This window comes from Haemaphysalis longicornis, unplaced genomic scaffold (assembly GCF_048455015.1).
Source record: "Haemaphysalis longicornis isolate Haplotype H1 unplaced genomic scaffold, Haemaphysalis longicornis Haplotype H1 scaffold_3, whole genome shotgun sequence".
Lineage (NCBI taxonomy): Eukaryota > Metazoa > Arthropoda > Arachnida > Ixodida > Ixodidae > Haemaphysalis > Haemaphysalis longicornis.
In genome coordinates, this window is record NW_027526335.1 from 81,835,344 (window position 1) to 81,844,812 (window position 9,469).

A 9,469-nucleotide genomic window follows, 5' to 3' on the forward strand; every position below is an offset into this window, starting at 1 on the left:
GAACACCGGCGTGCGTCATCTGCTCCGTTCCAATCCGATTTCAAACGGTGGCGTCAACAGAGATGTTATTAATCGAACTCACATTGAACTCGAGGCAATGCTTTGCATTCGGTGAGATAGAGTTTGTAACGTGAAACACAGTCATGTGTTTCACAGTCGTGCTTCGCATGGACAAGTACCGCCATCCCGTGGAGTCCGACGTAACGAGTGACGGCGCACCACGGCCGGGCTAGAGCGGCGGCGCGCGCTGCGTTGATCAACGCGCGCATGCCGCCACTCTAGACCGGCGGTGGGCGCGCTCACACGGTTGCATGGAGAAGAAGAGGGGTGCCTGATCTGCGGGCCGTGCGCACAACGTCGCCTAGCAACAGACGCTTGACCACAGATATGGCGGCGCACACTTGGTTGCCTGCACGCATTCCGCGCCATTGAATACCGGTTATAACGGATAAATAAAATACATTGAAATTGGATGTTTGGATTTATAATTGAAAGCGACTGTAAAAAAGGCAGTTACACGAGATAATTACACAGGAAATAAGTCAATACAGAGCACTAGATAAATACACAAGATCCAATAGATGTTCTCGTGTTATATCTTCCACTGATGTTGTGTCTACGTGTGTGTGAATTTATGACAAAATATTTGAGGGGTTCGTATCGTATAATATTACCGTTAATTAGTATTGTCGTTTTTTCTAAAATTTTTAATCTTTCTGTATTTTGTAGTAGCTGAGGTTTCCTTCTTGCGAGATTATTTCTTTAGACGATAAAAAGTTGTTCTGTGTTGTTTTTGTTTGGGGCAGTCCTGTAAATAGTGGTCGCAGCTGTCTGTAGGTCACATTTACATTTGTTGTTATTTGTAAAGGCAAACCGGTGAAAATAAAATGGAAATCGACCGTGTCCAGTGCACTCCACAATGTAACTGTAAGATGCTTATTGATTGGCTACGAATGTATTTACGTGCTTAGCCTTTCAGTAAAAAAATAATAATCTGCTGATGGCGCCGTGCCTGCGCCAATTTAGCGGTATGTAGCCCTGTCTGGACGGTATTCTTTGTTGCCCCTAATTATGCCCCATCAACTAGGTCTCAAAAATCTACCCTCGTTCTTTCCAGTAGTCCCCCCCCCCCCCCCCCCCCCGAAAAAAAAATGCTTAGCATTACTTAGCAGTTATGGCGTTGGACAGATATTAAAGAAAGAGAGTGAAGGAACGCGGTTGGAGCTCATTGAGTGTGTCCTTACTTAGCCGTGCCCGGGCGACAAGCAGTTGACTCGAGTTCGAGGGATCTTCGCGTTAAGTTAATCGGAGAATCACTATCGCCTTCAAAAAGAAAAATTGTTGTGTCTATGAAGAACTGTCTCCGAAGCTCGTGTTCTTGTATTTAACCTCTCTTTCTCGTATTTAATTTTCTTCTAATTTTCTTGCATTTAATTGTCTTGCATTTTCTTGTATTCAACTTCTCCCTCGCATAAGCGTCCATTCCCACAACTCTGACCACGGGCCCTCCTTTTCTGCTCCAAATGTACCGCAAATATAATGCATGATCCTAGTGGGAACGTTCCAACATTTTTAGACGGCGTGTCTCACAATTCAGCACCATCTCACGTTAAGAAACGGAACGGCGGGATGCGTTGAATATTAATGCTGCTGCATTCCACGGTCCTCTTCCTCGACACCCTCCATCTTTCTTCACAACTTTTTTCCCTTTTAAGCTCGGTGCCGCAGGCCTGCTTTGCCACAACTAGCCTTTGGGCTAGTTGTAGCATAACTGTCACACCTATGCCGCCACAACTATATCTTTAGTTGCATAACAAATGTTATTGTTATTGGTATTATTATTAGCAAAGGTCCAGCATTGCGCGCACACACGGCAGATATTTTTGTCACATGCCAATGGCGAGCGAGCGTTTCCGTTGTTTAGCAGCCGCGCCAGACATATTCACTGCGAAATCAGCAGCTCTTTCCGAGGCATATCTAACAGTACCAACAGGTGCGTGCGAAGCTGTGCTTTGTTTTTCTTCCTTTTCGTAAATGCTGCCTGCCAGACGGCTGCGGTGAACAAAGAACCGCTGCGCCTGCAATAGCACTCTCGGTAAAGGAAGCATAGCCCTGGATTTATAGATTTGAAATGGGGGCATTAGGTCGGTGCTCCTCTGTAACGATACCGCACGAACGAGATGTCGCCTTAGGGCTTCACTTCCTTTTCAAGTTGCTCTCGTTTACCCGGTAGGCGTGGTAGCGTGGCCGAGCGGTCTAAGGCGCTGGTTTAAGGCACCAGTCTCTTCGGGGGCGTGGGTTCGAATCCCACCGCTGCCAGAATTTTTTTTTAATTTCCGGCTGTGATATCATAGCCGACCATAGCTGCGTGCGTCGACAGCGTGTGTAGGCAAAAAAGTCACGTCGTAAAAATCAAATCTTTGTGCAAAGCCAACTGCTTGGCGAATGCCCAGTAACTCTCACTATACGCCTCGAGCGCGGCCTGTAGGGGCGCCACTGAAATCCCCCTAGCGGCCCGTTTCGAAAGCAGGCGCGGGAGTCCCCGGCCCGCTCCCCCTTGTCACCGTTGCTTTTGGGGCTCATTCAAGACAGCGATTTACCGTTTGTCCGCGTTCGAAATACCGAATAACGTGGATCAGGCACTCTGTTTGCAAGCCTGGTGTGTTCACGAGAGTATAAACGTTTATAACGCGATCTTAGAAAGATCTATATATATGAGCGCCGGGCGTGTGTCACCGGCCGGCGTCCCGAAGCCAGCATTTGCATGCAGCTGATTGCAATTCCGCTGCCCTGAAATTTAGTGGCAGTGTCTCCGTAAGCAGTGTTTCCTCCGATGGTCATGTTGCGGTCATACACACTATGATGTAAATTAATCCAGCGGAGCATTCATACCTGATAGCACGAAAGTTACGCCTGCCAATATCACATATCAGATATTGATCAGTACCCTGAACAAGCCAATGCGGCATAAATTTCGCAAACATTGTACCAAATAAGTACGATGGATAATGCAAAATTACACTCCGGAGTCAGCACACGATGACAAATTTAATGCTGGGTCGTCTTGTTGTCCCGAGGTGAGCGCTCGCAAAGATTCATCTGTTACATTTATCCTCCACGAGAAGCGCGAAGATGGGCTTATAGAGTAATCCGCGTCCGCGACCAAACTCTTCTTCGAAACATCGTCGTATGACACAGGGAGACTGCAGAATCTAGCATAAACCGAAATCAGAGACCCTTATCAGATACGACACTCTTCCAACGAGCCCGCGTGTACGAGATTTCGGTCAAAATTAATCCGGAGCCCTCCACTATGGCGTGCCTCATCGTCTCCGTTGCGTCGGCGCGTTAAACCTTGCAATCAATCAATCAATCAATCAACTCTTTCAACGACACCTCGTATTTCTTGTGAACTGCCTACCTTGTATTCTTCAAAAAATGCGTCCGCCGAGTGATCAGCCGTTCGTTGAAGGCGAAAAATAAACGAAAAGTGAACACGCAGCTTGTGTGTGTGATTACTAAAACGTTCATTCGTTGATTTCGCTCCGCATTTGTAAACAACGATAGTTGAGCGTCCTCCTCCTCACCCCCCCCCCCCCCCATGTCTAGCGAAATATCAGTGCATTTCGCATCTAGTTGGTCTGGTGAATACTACCTTGCTCAAACAAACGTCTTTAGCATTTCAGAAGCTGCACTTGTTTTTTTGTTTTTTTCATTCCCGTACTATTCTATTTATTGCTGACTTGCAGACCATTCATTTTCCCGTGGTTTCATTAACATATACCTTGGTTCTTACTATAACGCATGAGTGAGCACATATCCGACAATGCACAGCCTTTGAGTGTACTTAACATTTTCGCGTGGCTTATATTCCCATAAAAGGCACAAGTTTTTGTCAGCTATTGGGTTATCACATCCCCGAAACATATTTTTCTACGACGTACATACTCGAAGCATAGCCGCATTTGTTGTCTGCGCTGCAAAACGAACCAACCTCTTACAGTGCCAATATCAGGTCTAAACGAGGTGACAATAAATAGAATTCACTTGTGCTGACCTGTTCGAAGGTGACAGCGGTGATATGACTGCCGTCGCCGACGCCCGCAAGAGCGGCCAAGAAGCGCGCAGAACCGCCTCCCCGGGTAGCTCTTGTTGGCGTTCGAGCGCTCTATCAAGACGCAGCTGTTTTTTTTAAGCACCCTAAACGTGCAGTTAGCTTACAGACGTCACCATAACAAGTTGTTTGGTGCGCGGAAAGGCAAAGAAAATCGAAAGAGAACCAAAACACTGCATGACCACCTATCAGCCACGCAGCGCTAATCCCGCAAACGCCGCGGAGAAGCGGCGGCAGGCGGCGCAGCGATCGCGAATCTCGAGGCGTATAGTAAAGGTATATTGAAAAATAAAAGATATACTGAAATTGGCCGCTAAGACGAGTAGTATTACGCCAAGTTTCATTCGCTGGTTGTAATTAGTTAGTTCCCAATGACATTGCAAACGTTACAGAATTGCCGAGAGCTGTCAATATAGTTCCTTCTATGAAGAGAGGGTGGTTACAGAAGACGGCTGTAACTATTGTTTTATCGAAACTCTACGGAAAGACTTTTCGTGATAATTGGCGGCTAAGACGACCCTAACCCTACGGTGAGTTTATTAACTTTTCATAATTACTTAGTTCCCAGTAGGCCTACTGTAGAATTCCCCTATTGATGTCAATACATGGGATCCTACAGAAGGGAAACGGACAGCCCATGTTATCTGCTAAAATAAAGCTGTAGTGCGTCCAATTTTCATTAGAACTAGAAAGTATGCTCGTTCGCAAACTACAAACAGCGCGTTTATTTTCGGCACTTCTTCGGCTGCGCCTAGCTCCGGTGGCCATTTTTCTTCACATGTAGAGTGGCAGAGCACTGATTTTTTTCATTTCATCCATTGCTCCTTTCTTCCGATTTTCTGGGAGCAATAAACGTTTATTTCTCCTCCCCATCTTCTTTTCTTTTTGTCTGCTTATGGCGCTGCAGCTACCTGCGCCAGTGATAGCTGCGCCATGAACTGCTTATTTTAACTGTTCACTGAAACCTGTGCTATGAACGGGTAAATGATCGAATAAATTACTATTTGCAGAAATGAATGAATGAATATGGAATGAATGAATAGAGAGGGAATGAGTGAATGAATGAATGAATGAATGAATGCGAGTGTTTGCGAATGCGAGTTTGTGTGGGCGCAAAAATTGGCTGTTTCTACTCAAAAGCAAAATAAACTCAGTTAAAATGTACTAATGTGTTTTTCTCGGTTAGTTTTCTCAGCATATATAGGTGACTTTCTACCGTTAATAACATAATTTATCCCGAGTCTTAACGCTGCGTCATTTTATTAGAGGAGAAGGAGGAGGATGATGAGGATCACTCCTTTCGAGAGAGAAGGCTCTGGGCCCGTTTGAAGGAAAATATGGAGGGACGGAGGCTCTGTGTTGGCTTCAAGACAGAATCTCGGCGCGTGTCCCCGGGGAGGTTGGTGGGCCGGACTGGTTGGCTGGGTTCGCGTGGGCAGCAGGCTCGCAGCTTCAGACTGCCCGTGTAAGATCGCTATCTAAGGAAAATCGGGCAATCAATGTCAGGGTAGGGACGTCGGTAGTATGATGGCCTATAGGGGTTAAAATTCCTCTAGAGCAGGGGTCCGCAACCTTTCAAGAGGGAGGGCCGAGTTGCATAAAGCCAATACGGCGGGGCTGGACTGCAAATGGGGCAGGGCGTTCCAGGCAAAGAGTACAAATTCTGCAAAGCACAATAATGTACACAACTGGAATAAAAACCATGCGTGTTTTTAAGTTTTCTTGAAGTTTATGATGACTGTCGATTATGACGTTGAACGCGCCGCCGCTACACAGGAGATGAGGCGCGCCGTAGTGGACGGCTGCGTATTAATTTTGACCACCTGGGACTCTGTAACGTGCGCCGGAATCTCGGTACACACCGGCGTTTTCGCTTTTCGCCTCCATCAGAAAAGCGGCCGCCGCGGCCGGAAATCGAACCCGCGTACTTGTGCTCGGCAGCACAACCAACGCCTTAGCCACTGAGCCACCGCGGTGGGATTGAATCTTTCTGAAAATCACTGCACTCCAAGGTAAATTCACGCAGAGGAAACACCGCGGAGTTCGATTCTCCCACGCTCGGCATCGCACATCACTTCGTTATGCTGCTCCTTCGGCGTTTGTTCTATTTTCCAGTGTTTTGTGGTTTTGTGACGCCCGAGTTCTCCCCAATAAACTCTGTTTTGGGCGAAAACATCGCGTCCTTCCCGACTACATGATAAGCACAATTTCCTTTCTTCCACATTTTCTTTTTTTGGGGCGAGCGGTAAAGTTTTTTTTTTGTAGCCTTCTTTCTGCGAGGAAACTACATCCATTTTCGACGTCGCTGAAGGCTTTCAATATACACTGAGAATTTTTTTTTTCACCTCTTCGTTTTTTTTTCCTCGTAGCCCTTGTATGGTTTCTTCTCGCTACCATCGCCTCATTGTGATTCTAATTTTTGCTTCTAAGGGGGAATTTCATTCTCGCTCTCGAACTGCACTTTTGTTTTTCTCTATTCGGCAGGGTCTTCCTTCGTACCGAAGCCTTCCTAGAATTCGTAAGCCGGTTTATAAATGCCACGAGTATTGAAAAGTACCACCACAACCTACAGCATGCATCTAATCCAATCAGGGCGTGCAAAGACAGCGAAGCACCAGAAATGCGCCGCCGTGATCACCACTTTCTTTGCTTTTCCGTCGATTTTGTCATCCTATACTCACCTTTTTCTTTAATTTCGCTTCGCGGCGTCCCTGCTTTCTTTCCCCCATTTTTTTTTTTGTTCAGCTTTTCCGCCTTTCCGGGAAGTCGCCTTTAATACCAGCAGCGTGACACGGATTCATGTTTACTTATATTCTAGCATCAACTTTTGTGATTGACGGTTTCTTATCTGGTTGCTGCTGCAAGCTTCTCTCTCTCTCTCTCCCCCCCTCTCTCTCCCCCTCCCCCTCTCTCTTTATGCTCACCATTTGACGTCGTTTTTCTCTTCTGGCTCCCGAGAGAGTAATGTGAAGTTCGCGCACATTCGTGACAGGGAACCGACACAGGATCCGAATTCCTGAAAGCTTTCAATTTAAAGGGAGCCTGCAACACTTTTTGTCAATTTTTTAAAAAAATCTTTAATGCTTGCAGAGCGTGGTCACCCAACACACCCAATACTTAGATTAGGGAGTCGCAAAGTAGCTCAGCCAAAAATTACCGCTCTATGCCCATCGGATAACTTGTAAACGCGCTCAAAAGATTTTTCTCTCTTTCCCGGTCTTGACATTCTTTGACGGCTCGAATTACGTCACTAAGGCCGTGTAGCGGCTGTTGGCCGGTTGTCCTCCAGTTGCAGCAATGAACGCTTTCAATAACAAATTGAAAAAGAAGAGACACAAAAACAAAACAAAAATGGAAGGTGTATCTGGTGCGCCGAGTAAATTGCGTAGTGCCGCTCTGCGCTGGCGATAACTATAGCTTTCGTAGTGGTTCCACACGCGAAGGAAAGCGCTTATCGAAAGTGTTGCATGGTCCCTTTAAAAAAACTGAAACGCATCCCTCCGAACATTCCACGGGAGAGGTGAAGCATTTAAACAATAAATCGCGTTAAAGACACCCGCTTTTAGTGACCGGTATCTCATAGTTTTAACAAAACAAGGCTCGATGTTATGAGACTAGCGCAAGTTTATTTCCACCTCCTTTACCGCCATCCCCATCCCTTAATAGATCTTCATTCGCCTCTTCTAAATAAAGAATTATAATAATAATTTTCCTGAGCTTGAGCTTACTCGCGGCGTCCTTGTTCAAAACAAGGGGGGTAGGTAGTACGAGGGGAAAGGGTTCCGAGGCTGAGTTTCGGAACAAATAAATATTGAGAAATTCCGTGCAAAACTACTCCAAAGAAAATTTGCGGGAGACACCTGAGTTTTCTCTTGTGTGAGGATGCCAAAGCGGACGGGTGTGCGTAAAAATGGGTGCTTCGGGGTGTTTCCGAGATTACTTCGCCATTTGATCATACGCGTTTGGTTGCAGGTGTCGCCGTCGCCGTAGTCAACGTCGAAGCACCCGTAGACGTGAAACCAGTCAATGTCAATGTCGAGGCAGATATAATAATAAGCGGCAGGGGCGCAGAGCTCGGCGCTGCGCGTGCTGAGATTACGTGTCCTCTCATCCAACAAAGGGCAACGTTAGGCCGAAAATAAATATGGCGCACACCCGCGACTCCTCCTCCCTTTACGTTGCTATTGGCTAGGCCCTTAGCAAACGTTGTTGCCCGCGCTGCTCTTCTGGTGTGTGTTTGTTTTCCTTACTGAAACGTGCCACAGCCAACGAAAACTGTTCGTGCCGGCGACACCACTTCTTCGCTCCACGATCCGCAAATGCTTTCACATAAAATGGTGACGCCAAAAGGGCAACGGCCAAATATTGGCACCAAGAAACCAGCCGGGGTTCGGCAAAGATGCGCTTTTATCGTAAAAAGCTCGTACCGGAATCCCTGCGGAAACAAATCACGCGTAGGAAACTGGCTACTGTGGGCCGAAAACAGCGATGGGAGCAGCGTAGAGGCAAATCAGGTATGTACACAAACCTTTCGACGCACGGGCGCTTGTAACACCGCAGCCCGGCGTGGCATTGGAGAAGCAGGTCACATCGCCAACCCGGGGAATGTACTGGGAGTCACATGTCTCATGACAGGCCGCACGGCGAGTTACTGAACGTGGTTTCGCGGCGCTGATCCTATTAGTTTTCGGGTCACGCTGATATCGATGCCAACAAGAACGGGTTAAATTGATACCTACGCTGCCCTCACTAGACCGTGGCGGATTGTTAACGAAAACCGAAAAAAGGAGCGGGCGTGCACACGCACGAAAGAGTACATCATTAGACGGCGTCATCCCGCCATCATCGATCAGTTCACGCTAACACGCTCTATTAGAAGAGCAAAAAAAATTAAATTAGATAGATAGATAGATAGATAGATAGATAGATAGATAGATAGATAGATAGATAGATAGATAGATAGATAGATAGATAGATAGATAGATAGATAGATAGATAGATAGATAGATAGATAGATAGATAGATAGATAGATAGACAGACAGACAGACAGACAGACAGACAGACAGACAGGTAGATAGATAGATAGATAGATAGATAGATAGATAGATAGATAGATAGATAGATAGATAGATAGATAGATAGATAGATAGATAGATAGATAGATAGATAGATAGATAGATAGATAGATAGATAGATTACAGACAGGCAGACAGACTTGCGGTGTTTGCGTAGTCATTATCATCATCATCAAATAAAACCCGCTTCTCTAATACAACACGTTCCGGTGAGCTGTTTGGTGCATGGACATTTATAACCAGAGACTTTAGCAGTCAGAAGTGTTTGAAATGCAAAAT

General features: G+C 46.2%; 1 non-coding gene across 1 annotated transcript; it reads left to right on the plus strand.

The window, feature by feature from the left end:
• The first annotated feature begins 2,237 nt into the window (after positions 1-2,237).
• Trnal-aag (transfer RNA leucine (anticodon AAG)) lies at positions 2,238-2,319 on the plus strand. The gene has a single exon. It is a non-coding gene; the product is annotated as a tRNA-Leu (tRNA).
• The last annotated feature ends 7,150 nt before the right edge of the window (positions 2,320-9,469 follow it).